General features: G+C 38.4%; 1 protein-coding gene and 2 long non-coding RNA genes across 3 annotated transcripts in view; all 3 read left to right on the forward strand.

Moving 5' to 3' along the window:
* LOC142025194 (scavenger receptor cysteine-rich domain-containing protein DMBT1-like) overlaps positions 1-14,496 on the forward strand; it is a 903,096-nt gene that overhangs the window by 193,546 nt on the left and 695,054 nt on the right. The window lies entirely within an intron of this gene.
* On the forward strand, positions 726-7,090 carry LOC142025248 (uncharacterized). Its single transcript, XR_012648616.1, has 8 exons — positions 726-738; positions 1,588-1,608; positions 2,939-2,959; positions 3,873-3,893; positions 4,600-4,620; positions 6,024-6,044; positions 6,377-6,397; positions 7,080-7,090. It is a non-coding gene; the product is annotated as an uncharacterized LOC142025248 (long non-coding RNA).
* On the forward strand, positions 7,306-12,591 carry LOC142025249 (uncharacterized). The gene is made up of 5 exons (XR_012648617.1): positions 7,306-7,327; positions 9,802-9,822; positions 10,548-10,568; positions 12,345-12,365; positions 12,571-12,591. It is a non-coding gene; the product is annotated as an uncharacterized LOC142025249 (long non-coding RNA).

The following is a 14,496-nucleotide window of genomic DNA, read 5'->3' on the forward strand; positions in this document are numbered from 1 at the left end:
TACTCAGAAAAAGAAAATTGCCTTTTTAGTGAGAGAACCATCCTAAATTCTTATTAGGACTAATAATTTGATGCTGTGAATTTTGAAAATGAATTTCAGCTCAGCTGTTTCTCTTGTAATCTGATTTTGAAGGGTTTTGCTTGCTTTTATTTTTATTTTGTTTTGTTTTGTTTTTGTAAAAGGATGGCTACTTTTAAATCTGTACTGCATGGGTAAAAATTCATTGTTGTTAAAATTCAAAGGAAGTCAGTACACTTATATCAGGGAATGAAAATATCTGCAGGATTTGGAAGGGTGGAAGGTGGACTGTAGTTTATATATTCCTACTAGAACAAATATAATGCCATGAATTCCCAGAGAGAGGAGGTGAAGGATGAATTTCACCTGTCCTTTGATAACACTTGATATGAGAGGAGCCAGATTTGAAATACAGCATGAACCTGGTTAGAAAGATTATAAAAACAGTGTTCCTGTACTATGAAAAATTAAATTAATTTTGCTCGATGGTACAAGAGATGGTGAGATGGAGACAGTGAAATAGTAGATGTGTAGGTATAACATAACACAGGTATTAAAGAATAAATACTCTTTCATGTGTGACTCATTAAATAAAGCTGATATATGCCATTCAGAAAGTTAAAAATTCAACCAGCCAATTATGTTATGAAAATTTTCAATGACAAAATGCGTGTTTTGACCTGATTTAATTTCTTGCAGCCCAATCCCACAACACCTATGGTAAGTTTGCAAGAAGTTCTCATATTTTTTCTCTTTCAGAAATACTTATCATATTTTACAGAGCTGTCTAATTAATCTAACTACTTATCTGTCTCATTTACGTAAACACTTTTGCTAGAGATTTAATTGCTCAAAAGCCCCACCTCTCATTAGATAAGTGACATTTCCCTAGTCCCCAAGAGAGATGTTTTTGAAGGGAGATTGTGCTGTCAGCGACAGAGAGAGAGAGAGTAGTTTCTCCTAAGCCGCTTGAGTTCACAGTCAGGAGTGCCATAAGGGGGGGAGTCCAAAATTTGACTCTGACTCTCTATTCAATGTAATAAGAACAGCAATATAGCCATGGACTCTCAAGAAGGAGGTATTTTCCTTCTGGATAAGACCATTGGAACTCTTCCTAGACTTTATGAAGATACCATTCCCTGGGGGATAGTCCTCATCATTTGATACAATGGAGTGGAGCCAGATAGTCAGCCCCAGGTAAAGGAAGGAGTTTTAGGAGTTGAACATACTGGAGTTTTTCGGCAACAGTTAAGAATCCAGAAGGAATTTGAAACTAAAAATTCATTGAGAATCGAATACAATACTGGGTTTCAGATCTTCCACACTGCTTCATTCTTACTAACAATAGTGGGGAATTGAAACACGTTTGGAAAGCTGTGAAGTATGGTAAGTGGGAGGTGCAGGAGGAGAGGACTCCTTGCTACCCAGTCTCTGGCATTCATCGCACATTTTCTGCTATCTTGTTATATTTTATATTGCTCCTAACAGATATGTCTGCATAGCAATAATTTGTTTGTAAGAGAGGAGAAAAACTTCCTCGTTACTCAAATGTGTGTTATTCCTTTGCAGATCAGCTACGGATGGAAATGGGTAAGTCTGAGGCGATTTAATGTAGGTTTCCACTCAAGCAGAAAGGAATGGAGCATGTAAGAGAATTACATATGTTTTATGTTTGTTGACCAAAGCAGTGCTCCATCACAGAACAATCCACTGCACAGCTGTGGCCAAATATGTTCCTGGTGTAACTTCAATAACGTCCAAAAAGCATACACACAATAAAAGTTTTTATACTCAGGCCAAAAATTCAGGTGTCATCCTTATGAGTTTTCTTCAACTTGATTTTTCAGCAGTGTTTTTATAATTGAACCCCTATTTCAGCTCTCCCTTACCCATTTACTTAATTTGTTTACTAGTAATGAAAATTGTGTACTTTTTTTTTTTAAATCAACTGAAAAGGGAAGGGGTAAGTACACGTTGATTTCTGTAGGCTTCTATTCAAACTGCCAAGGAGAGGGAAGTTGTTGAAGCTGCCTTAGTCCCAGGATATTAGAGACACAGTGCAGATAAAGTAATGTCTTTAATGGGACAAACTTTTGCTGGTGAAACAGACAAGCTTTTGAGTTTATTCAGAGCTCATTTTCAGATCTCGGAACATTACTTGCAGAAGAATTTGGTGTGAACTTGAAAGCTTGATACTTTCACCAACAGAAGCTCATTCAATAAAAGATGTTACATCACTCCCTTTTCTTTCTACAAAAGCAAGAATATATTTGTTAAAATGTATTTATTTTATCTGGTTCCAGCAGTACGATGTGCCCATACGTGAGTGGCATGTGCGATGCCAATTATTTCAAAATAAAATATCAGATAAAAATTTAATTCCTTCTCTCTGGTAACCCCTCAACACACTAGTGAATCCTGTTTCATGCTCCAAAAGTTTGGCAAACCAGGTTGTTTCAGACCCAGGTCAGAAGGGTATTTCAAAATCTCAGGAACTTTACACAGAGTGCCCTGTCACCATCTCCTCTCCTTTATAATGAGATCTGGTCTCACTTGCTCTGCTCATTGCAGCTGTCAAGTGGCATGAAAGAATTGTATGTGGTATGTATATATTGTCCAGAGTGCTGTTACATCTCCTTATACTACAGTGCACGGTAGTGGCCACGTTTATCCCTGTTGGACATCAGTGCAATTACACAATGGATAAACTCGGTGACAGGAGTTTTGGGAAAATCATGTTGGTGGGAGATACAGGAGGAGAGGACTCCTTGCTACCCAGTCTCTGGCATTCATTGCACATTTTCTGCTATCTTGTTATATTTTATATTGCTCCTAACAGATATGTCTGCACAGAAATAATTTGTTTGTAAGAGAGGAGAAAAACTTCCTCATTACTCAAATGTGTGTTATTCCTTTGCAGATCAGCTACGGATGGAAATGGGTAAGTCTGAGGCGATTTAATGTAGGTTTCCACTCAAGCAGAAAGGAATAGACCATATAACACTTGCTCTGCTCATTGCAGCTGTGAGATACTGAGTCAAGAGTCACCTCTTCCTGATTGCCCTCCTCCATAACCACCTGTGGCAAACACAAACTTCCTCTCTGAATGGATGGATTTAACAGTCTCACCTGTTTGTACTTTGAGTCCCGAGCCCACAGTCATAACTTTTGAGTGCAAGAACTGCAGATATCCACCTTAATCCACCTAGAGGACAAAGGCATCCTCAGAAGAACTTGCTCTTTAGTTAAGGCTGTTCCTCAGTTATGGGGCAAAATAATCCATGGGGCTAGCTGGGAACTGAGTCAGTTTACCCTCATTCCCTAGTTTGTGTTTGCTCTGTTAAGGGGATGTTCTTATTAAGCAGGGAGGAATATGTTGTGTACTGGGTTGTCATAATGATAGATTTTGTGTATTTGGTTGCTGTAGTGACAGATGTGATTGTTGTTATAATAACTGAGTTAGATCATTAATGGGTTAGCCCAGCTGGTTTTGGTTTGGTTGGTGACTCTAAATGATATAACACAGAAATAGTGGAAATGATTAGCACAGAAATATAACGCAGAAATGATGGATTTAAATGTGCTTTATAATTCCTGACCAGAGCACCCGTCCCTGAGAGAACAGTCTGTTAAAACAGCACTGGCCAGATCCATCCTTGCTAAAAACTCAGAACTTTTAGTAAAATTTCACAATGATTCAAGACCCAGTCACGAATTAGGTATTTTTTGAATGTAGTTGTCTTTCTATAACTCATACCTAGTGGACACACACACCCCTCAACCTCCATATAAAATATTTGTCTGAAGAAGAGGGAAATTGTGTTCTTACTCATATAGTTATCATTCTTTTGCAGGCCAACAACAAAGAGAAATGAGTAAGTTTCCATCTATGTAGTTTTCTACACAACAAAGGAAAAGAGAAGATATATTGTAGAATTGTGGACACTATTTATTTGTTTAGAAATCTGTACTCTGAAAACATTCTACTGCATAGCAGAGGCTAAATTAATCTCTTCTGTAAATACAGTAACGTCAGTGTAATTACACTTTGGTCAGTTAACCTCTAGGATTGTTTGAAAACTCCGACATTTTTCCAGCATTTGTATTCAGACGTTTACAGAGGGGAAAATAATTTTGTGACTCATATATGCAATCTTGCTAGCATCCATTAGATAGCTTCCTAGCTATTCACAGATTTGAGCAGGATTTTTTCAGGAGCTGCACATATTTTAATGTCCAGCAACAGTGAATTGACCAAAATGACCCAGCGATTCACTGTCAAATTCAATGCAGTGTTTCTGTCCATCAATCCTGCTTACTTTCAATAATCAGAAATGGAATATATAAAGGAATTAAAAGAAGTGTGGAATAAATTGCCTAGGGAGGTTGTAGAATCTCCATCTCTGGAGATATTTAAGAACAGGTTAGATAAATGTCTATCAGGGATGGTCTAGACAGTACTTGGTCCTGCCATGAGGGCAGGGGGCTGGACTCGATGACCTCTTACGGTCCCTTCCAGTCCTAGTATTCTGTGATTCTATGAATTCTGTAATTACCCACATGTGTATTTTTCTTTTACAGATGAGCTTCAGACACAAAGTAGTAAGTGACCTCTGAGTTGTGTAGCTCCAACTCCTAATGAGGGAGAGGATATTGGCTAGACATGACTGTATTTCTGAGATAACCAAGATTAGCCATGATGAACTGGAGAGAGATTTGAGAAGCTTATTGTAGTTGCTACTTGGGTTACATTGGACGGTTGTTGGAATTGTTTGTCATTATTGCTGGGATGAGAGTGTTAGATTGTCACAAGTGCTTACAGCTTTTTACGATAGTTGACAAGTCTCCTATGACTGGGGTCTACACCCAAAATAGTGAGAAGAGCCATTTTTTCAAATTCAGTTACAAAGTCAATATTTCAAGAGCCTCAATGCATGTGGATATGAGACAGTCTTTAATAAATAACGTCAAAACATATTTTTGTCACACTTATACTAAGGATAGTGCATACACAATGATTTGTATCAGTTGGAAAGTTATCTGCCCCCGACCCCCAACCCTAGGTTTAACCCCCCTCAGCCCCATACCTGTCCCCTCATGCCCAGGATCTATCTGTCTCCCTGCTGCGGCTCCCTGCTGCTGCTTCCTTCTCAGCATAGCTGTGCAGCTCCAGCAAGGGCAGACACAGCCACCCCTCCTGCCAATTCTCCTGCAGGTTGAATTCTGCAACATGGAGCTTGCAGGTGGCTCCCTGCACTGCCGGCTTCCTGTTCCCGGACTCCCTGCCCTGTGGACTTCCCCCCGCTGCAGCTGGCTGCTCAGCAGTTCCAGAGGCTGCTGCCACTTAAACATAAAAAACCCCTAAATTCTGTTTTAACTGTGGTCTTTGTTTCAGCAGTGGCAGCTGCTAGAGTCGCAAGTTGTCAGTGGTGGCAGAGCTTACAGCCACAAATGTCTCCTTAAAGAGCTGTAGGTTGCTGACCCTGTCCTAGGAAATCTATGAGAGCCTCCTGTAAAACATACTCTCATGGAGGATGGGTTTCCCTGCTCATGGAGGACTCTTGGGAAAAAATGCCACACTCTTCTGATTTAATTTCGAAAGAGTGCATTTTGTGTGTAGGTGCTTTGAGTTTTTTCAAAAAAGGCCCAACTTTTTTGAAAAAACTTGCCAGTGTAGATGCAGCCTGTATGTAAGTGATCTCACTATTCCAGAAATCAAGCACGTACATAGTCATGGTTAACCAGGATCCATAAACACAATACAGTAAGATCTCCAAAAGCTATATGAGGAAATTGCAATATCTGTCACTTTGGTATTCACTGTTATGAGCAGAGGATGCAGGGAGAGCTAATTGCTTATCCATCAGCATCCTCTGACCATTACACTCTTCCTACAGTCTTTTTATGATTTGTACCAAATAGCTACCTCTGCGAGTAGAAAACTTTTCCTAACTGGATAGAACAAAAACTCTGCTATTATTCAAATGTGTATCATTCCTTTGCAGCTCAGTTACAGGAGGAAATGGGTAAGTTTGATGTGATTTCTATAGTCTCCCATTGAAACAGAGTTGGTGGTGGTTATGATGGATTTATGTGTGCTTTATAATTCCTGACCAGAGCTCCAATCCCTCACAGAACAGTCTGTTTCACAGCAGTGGCCAAATGTATCTTTACTATAAATGCAGCACTTCTAGTGTATTTTCACACTTATTCAAGCCCCCGTCATGAATTGGGCAGTTTTTTTTTTTATAACTCATCCCCAAAAGACATCTACATCTTCCTCAACACTCAAAGAAAATTTTAGTGTAAAGAAGAGGGCAATTACATTCTCACTCAAATAGTTATCACTCTTTTGCAGAGCAACAGAGAAGAGAAATGAGTAAGTTTTCATCAATTTGTATACTCTTCTACTCATGGAAAGGAAAAAAAAGACAAGGCATAGGGTAGAAGTGTGGGTGCTATGTATTTGTTATTTAGAAATCTGTTCTCTGAAAATGTTCCACTACACAGAAATGGCTAAATTAATCTCTTCTGTAATTACAGTGATGTTAGAGTAGTTACAGTTAGTAAATTATCTCCTAGGATGGTTGGAAAATTCCAAGATTTTCCGAGCATTTTTACTTAGACTTTTGCTGATGAGAAACATTTTTCATTAGTCAGATGAGTGATACTGACAGACTCCATTGAACAGCTTCTTAGCTATGCACAGATGTGCTGCAATGCCTGTCAACTGTGAATGGTCCAGAAGGACCTAGAGATTCACTGTCAAATTCAGTGCAGTCAGAGCCAGTGTTAGGAGCAGGTGAGCCATGTGGTTGCCCAGGGTTGCCATTTTTAAGGGGCCACCAAAACACAGCCTTACACACCTTCAATTATCAGCGCCAAAACATCCCCCTGCCGAAATTTGCTGAGGGCCACCAGTTGCTCAGGACCAGCTCTGAGCAAAGTGTTTCTGTCCACTGCTCCCACTTTATTCTTAATAATCAGAAGATATTTGAAAAGATATTTGAAAATAATGCTGAAATTCTATAATTATTCAAATATGTATTGTTCTGTTACAGATGAGCTTCAGAGGGAAAGGGGTAAGTGAGATCCAAGTTTGTGTAGCCACATACTCCTGATGAGAGAGGATATTGGCTGAAAATGATTGTGTTTTTGTGGTAACCAAAAGCAGCAGTATGAACTGGAGTGAGATTTGAGAAGTATATTGCAGCTGCTACTTGGGTTTTTATATGAAGAAGAGGGAAATTATATTCTTTTACTCAAATAATTATCACTCTTTTTGCAGACCAACAGCGAAGAGAAATGAGTAAGTTTTCATCAATTTATATAGTCCTTTACTCATGGAAAGGGGACAAAAAGAGAGTCTGTATGGTAGTATTGTGGGTGTTATGTAGTTGTGGTTTAGAAATCTGTTCTCTGAAAACACTCCACTGCGCACAAATGGCTAAATTCATCTCTTCTGTAACTACAGTGATGTTGGACGATCTTTGGAGGATCATACAATTTATTGGAGGATTGTTGAAAATCTCTGGTCATTTTTGCTAGGATGGGAGTGTTAGATTGCCACAGGAGCTTACTGCTTGTTTTGATACTTGACATGTTTTTTCAGGCATAAGAGGCTGGCGACAGAGGAGCTTTTGGCTAACGGGCACATCCACATGACTTCTTTACTGTTCACACCTCCTTCTGCTGAAAGCAAGATCTCATGTGGCTATGCTAATGAGCCATGGGACCATGCTAATGAGCAGCCATTTGCAATTGCGAGGGTGATGATTAGCATGGAGCTGCCAGGAAAGTGGCTCCATGTAGACCCAGCCAGTATGAATCTGTTCTATTAATTTTTCTGTCTGGAAATGTGAAAGATACTGAATCTGAGCATAACCAACACCTTTAAAATGATCACTTTCATTCTCTAAATTGCATCATGTATAGTGTGAGACTGTTTGTGTGAGTGTGTTTCTACTGTGTTCCCATCAACACTGGTTATTGGTAAAACTCCATTTAACATATTTTATCAATAACATGAAGGATGAGAAGATCATCACTCTTCCTGGCCACAGAGAAGGTTCACCTTCATTAATGGTACATCTACATTGGAGCAGGAGGAGCTATAATTTCCAGCTTAGAAATTACCTCACTCAAAATTTGTGTGGTTGCATGCAAAACCAATGGTGTAGTCATGATTGCATTGGCAGCAACATAGGTAAGCTGCCACAACCACAGAGCTAGTTTATTTCAGATGAGATCATGCTTTTGGCAGCTAGCTTCTCATTCTTTTGTCACTGTTGCTATTATGCCTTCGTTACTAGTGCACTAATGGAATCAGAGCTAGTGCAGGCATGTCCACTTGAGGTGGGATTTATATCTCCCAAACAAGTATATACATATCATTAGAATATCACATACAGCGTACATGATCGGAAGCACAGCAGACAGGGCTGCCCGTTGTTCTGGATGACCTGTCTGTTGAGAGAAGGCCCCGCATAGCATTCACACAGGTTTTTGTCGATGGAACTTGTTGACAAAAGGTCCTCTTCCTCATTTGGGAGAGGCAGAAGGTAGTTTATGGAAGTGCTGACTTTTGTTGCCACACTGTCAGCAAAATGCATGTTGTGTTTGGATAGTCCACCGGTTTTGTTGACAAAACTCACTAATGTAACCATAGCCTTGGTGAATTTCTTTAAGAGGTTAATGATGAAAAATATCTCAGGCATTCATGAAGGGAAATTGACTAGGGTCTCTCTGACAGGACAGACAGAACATTGTTTCCTTGGGAAGCGTTGAGATGACTGGCTTACACAACAGAACAAAATATGTATTTACTCAGTAGTTGTCATTGCTTTGTATCCAAGGCAATGGAAAACTGTTCATTTTTGAGAAATATCAGAGGGGTAGCCATGTTAGTCTGTATCCACAGAAACAATGAGAAATCCAATTGCACCTTGGAGACTAGCAAAGTTTTTGGAGCATAAGCTTTTGTGGGCAAATATCCGTTTAGTCAGATGCTTCTGATGATGTGAGCATTTGCCCACGAAATCTTATGCTCCAAAAAATCTGTTTTCTATAAGTTGCCACAGGACTTCTTGTTGTTTTTCAATATTTTTGGTAGACTTATTATCAAGGGAAGGAAAAAGATAATTTTAGTTTTAAAGCAGACTGATTGTAAATCAGCAGGTAGAACTTCACATCTGATTCCCGTTATTCAGTATTAAATACAGTCTAATTTAACCTGTTTTTTTTCAAACAAAACACAGTGCAGAAAGCTTTATATTCATGTTACACCCAGTAATATAGAGATCCTTTAATTTAAAAAGTACATTTCCTGTCTAATTTGGGTAACTTCTGTGTAATTTAAATAATTCTTTTTAAGTAATTGTCCCTTGAAAATCTGTACATAAAAATTGCCTCCTTAGCACTTCCATTTAATAATTCCATTTGCCATGTAATAACAGAAATGTGCCATAACTCTAAATGTATACTAGCTTAATTCAGCAGGCTTTGAGTAAGGCTGCTTCTATTCCATAGTATTTTTTTAAAATATCTGCTAATTTGTTCGCCCACTATCACCAGCAAAATCATCATCTTTTCAAAATATATTGGACTGTTTCGAGAAACTTGGTTGCTGATTGAAGACCATGAAATCCAATGGAAAGTCGCAAAAGGCCTAATTTATTCACTTGAATGTAGAGGTCCAGAAGCTAGGTATTGTCATGCTTAGTGCTATTTTGAGCCCAAGTTTCAATATGAAAAAAATCTTGATTTTTTTCTTTTCTTTTGCAGTTCAAGTGCAGGGTGAAAGAGGTATGTTTGCTCCAATTTCTAACAAGGTGTTTGTCATATAAACTGTACATCCTATCTTTCCAGTCAAGATAAAAGCTCTTAAATAATTGTGAAAGCAAGCAGAATTTGAGAAATGATACTGTACTGCTGTGTGTGAATCTGCATGCTTTAAGTTATGTGAGTTCTCTACATAAATAGATGAATTGCATAAGGCATTTCTCCCATGGAAATCTGGATATCTTTCGCTTGTGGGAAGAATGAGGATTGGGAGATTATCATTGTAGGAATGCCGGAGAGGTTTAGCTATGTTGGATGGTGTCAGGTTGATCATATGACAATAAAAATATTGAGAAGAGTTGATTACATTGAGTCCTCCCCTGTTCCCAAAGAAAGTGAGTGTCAAAATATCATATGTGGTACTGCTGCAGGATTGGATTCCAGAAATGAAAAGAAAATAATATTTAAAGTATTCACAGTGTTTTTATTTAAAAAGCAGCTAATTTGTTTGTCCAGTATCACCAGCAAAATAATAACAATAATAATAATCACCATCTTTTCAAAATATCTTGGACTGTTTTGAAAAACTTTGTTGCTGATTCAAGACCATGAAATCCAATGGAAACTTGCACAAGGCCTAATTTCTTCACTTGAACGTAGGTGTCCAGAAGCTAGGTATTGTCATGCTCAGTGCTATTTTGAATCCATTTTTCAAAATAAAAAAATCTTGATTTTTTTTTCTTTTGCAGGTGGACTGCAGGGTGAAAGAGGTATGTTTGCTCCAGTTTCTAAGTAGGTGCTTGTCACATAAACTGTACATCCTGTCTTCCCAGTCTAGATAAAAGTTCTTAAATGATTGTGAAAGCAAGCAGAATTTGAGATGATACTGTACTGCTGTGTGTGAATCTGCATGCTTTGAGTTATGCGAGTTCTCTACATAAATAGATGAATTGCATAAGGCATTTCTCCCATGGAAATCTGGATATCTTTTGCTCATGGGTAAAAATGAGGAATGGGGGATTATCACTGTAGGAATTCCAGAGAGGTTTAGCTATGCTGGATGGTGTCAGGTTGATCATATGACAATATAAACATTGAGAAGATTTGATTACATTGAGTCCTCCCCTGTTCCCAAAGAAAGTGAGTGTCAAAATATCATATGTGGTACTGCTGCAGGATTGGATCTCAAAAATGAAAAGAAAGCAATATTTAAAGTATTCTGTGGTGGGGAGAGGGCAGGAAGGAGGAGGTTCAGACTGGCTTTAGCAAGAGAACAACTGATGGCTCTGATTTCTAGGGTTTTGGCGAGACAGGTCAAATATAACCTTGCAGTAAATTTCTTGTTATGAGTGTCATAATGGGAGATCTACCTATTGTACACAAAGGGGCCGGTCTCTCACCTGCAATAGCATAGAAGTAGGTATTATTTGCTGGTGGACCCTTGAGATGACTGGCTTCTGCAATAGGGCAAATGTGTATCTTCTTCAAATTTGTCATTCCTTTGCAACCAAGGTACAGAAAACACTGGATAAGAATAAAACAATTTATTGTAATCTTGTTATTGGACAGAGAAGGAAGACATCTTAGAAAGAGACTGCATAGATTTGAGATTGCACATAGAAGTCTTCAAATCTGAATCCCATTGCACAGTGTAAATTCAATTGGGTTCACCCCTCTTTTTTCTGGAAAGAAACAAACAGAAAGATTCTTGTGTTATGATGTGTCTGATAATTTGGGAGATTACTGAGTTACAAAACGAAACCAGTTATGTTCCTTAAACTATTTCAGAGAAAAATTCTGAGTGTGTTTTCTCACCTTTTCTTTTTCAACCTTTCTGCAATAGTTAATCTCTAACTAAAAGCTATCTTTTCAGCACTTCCATTCAAATCAACATGTGGTTTTTAAGAGAGTTTTTCCCATCCATTTCTTGAATTATTTCCATTCTCCTGCCACTCACCAAAGTGTGCTATTGACTTGGCTGTAAAACATCTTTGTGCAGCATAGGCTAAGCTCTCAGTGAAGCTGCTGCTGTTCTTTGACGTTTTAGAAAAGTATTCTGACTTATTCTACCAGTCTTAATACAAACTTGGTCTTTCCAAAATACATTGGCAGTCCTGAGAAATATTGCATTGATTCTAAACCCATCTAATCTGATGGAATTTCTTACAAATAGAAGTTTGTTCATCGAATATAGGTAATTCTTGCTATTCCAGAAATTAAAAATGGTCCAGAAGGTCCTAAAGATTCACTGTCAAATTCAATGCAGTCAGAGCCAGTGTTGGGGCAGGTGAATCACGTGGTTGCCCAGGGTTGTCATTTTCAAGGGGCCACCAAAACACAGCCTTGCACTCCTTCAATTAACAGCGCCAAAACATGCCCTTGCTGAAATTTGCCGAGGGCCACCAATTGCTTAGGACCAGCTCTGAGTGAAGTGTTTCTGTCCACTGCTCCCATCTTATTCTTAATAATCAGAAGATATTTGAAAAGATATTTGAAAATAATGCTGAAATTCTATAATTATTCAAATATGTATTGTTCTGTTACAGATGAGCTTCAGAGGGAAAGGGGTAAGTGAGCTCCAAGTTGTGTAGCCACATACTCCTGATGAGAGAGGATATTTGCTGGAAATGATTGCATTTTTGAGGTAACCAAAGGCAACAGTATGAACTGGACTGAGGTTTGAGAAATTTATTGCAGCTGCCACTTGTGTTTTTATTTGAAGAAGAGGAAAATTATATTCTTTTACTCAAATAATTATCACTCTTTTTGCAGACCAACAGCGAAGAGAAATGAGTAAGTTTTCATCAATTTATATAGTCCTTTACTCATGGAAAGTGAGGGAAAAAAGAGAGTCTATACGGTAGTATTGTGGGTGTTACGTAATTGTGGTTTAGAAATCTGTTCTCTGAAAACACTCCACTGCACAAAAATGGCTAAATTCATCTCTTCTGTAACTACAGTGATGTTGGAGGATCTTTGGAGGATCATCCAGTTCTTCACTGGAGAATTGTTGAAAATCTCTGGTCATTTTTACTAGGATGGGAGTGTTAGATTGCCACAGGAGCTTACTGCTTGTTTTGATACTTGACACGTATTTTCAGGTATAAGAGGCTGGTGGCAGAGGGGCTTTTAACTGGCACAGGCACATCCACACGACCTCTTTACTGCTGACACTTCCCTCTACTGAAAGCAAGATCTCACGTGGCTATGCTAATGAGCCATGGGACCATGCTCATGAGCAGCCATTTACAATTGCAAGGCTGATGATTAGCACTGAGCTGCCAGAAAAGCAGCTCCACATAGACCCAGCCAGTATGAGTCTGTTCTATCAATTTGTCTGTCCGGAAATATGAAAGATACTGAATCTTAGCATAACCGACACCTTTAAAATGATCACTTTCATTGTCTAAAATTCATTTATATAGTGTGAGAGTGTGAGTGTGTTTCTACTGTGTTCCCATCGACACTGGCTATTGGTAAAACTCTGTTTATCGTTTTTTATCAATAACATGAAGGATGAGAAGATTATCACTCTTCCTGGAAACTGAGAATCAGCTAGTGCAGGCATGTCCACTTGAGGTGGGATTTATATCTCCCACACAAGCATATACATATCATTAGAATATCACATAGAGCGTACATGATCGGAAGCACAGCAGACAGGGCTGCCCATTGTTCTGGATGACCTGTCTGTTGAGAGAAGTCCCCGCATAGCATTCACACAGCTTTTTTGTCGACGGAACTTGTTGACAAAAGGCCCTCTTCCTCATTTGGGAGAGGCAGAAGGTAGTCAGATGCTTCTGGTGAAGTAAGTATTTGCCCACAAAATCTTATGCTCCAAAACATGTGTTGTCTATAAGGTGCCACAGGACTTGTTGTTCTTGAACTTTTTTTGTAGACTTCTTATCGAGGAAAGGAAAAAGATAATCTTAGTTTTAAAGCAGACTGATTGTAAATCAACAGGTAGAACTTCACATCTGATTCCCATTATTCAGTATTAAATACAGTCTAATGTAGCCTGTTTTTTTTCCAAACAAAACACGATGCCGAAAGATTTATATTCATATGTTACATCCAGTAATTTAGGATATTCTTTAATTTAAAAATTGCATTTTCTATCTAATTTGGGTAACCTCTGGGTAATTTAAATAATTCTTTTTCAGTAACTGTCCCTTGATAATCTGTACATAAAAATTGCCTCCTTAGCAATTCCATTTAATAAAGTCCTTTGCCATGTCATCACACAAAATGTGCCATGACACTATATGTATACTATCTTAATTGAGCAGGCTTTGAGTAAGGCTGCTTCTATTCCACAGTGTTTTTAGTTAAAAAGCAGCTAATTTGTTTGTCTATATCACCAGCAAAATAATAATAATAATAATAATAATAATAATAATAATCACCACCATCTTTTCAAAATATCTTGGACTGTTTTGAGAAACTTTGTTGCTGATTCAAGACCATGAAATCCAATGGAAACTTGCACAATGCCTAATTTCTTCACTTGAACGTAGGTGTCCAGAAGCTAGGTATTGTCATGCTCAGTGCTATTTTGAATCCATTTTTCAAAATACAAAAATCTTGATTTTTTTTCTTTTGCAGGTCGACTGCAGGTTGAAAGAGGTATGTTTGCTCCAGTTACTAAGTAGGTGCTTGTCACATAAACTGTACATCCTGTCTTTCCAGTCTAGATAA

This window comes from Carettochelys insculpta, chromosome 22, assembly GCF_033958435.1.
Source record: "Carettochelys insculpta isolate YL-2023 chromosome 22, ASM3395843v1, whole genome shotgun sequence".
Lineage (NCBI taxonomy): Eukaryota > Metazoa > Chordata > Testudines > Carettochelyidae > Carettochelys > Carettochelys insculpta.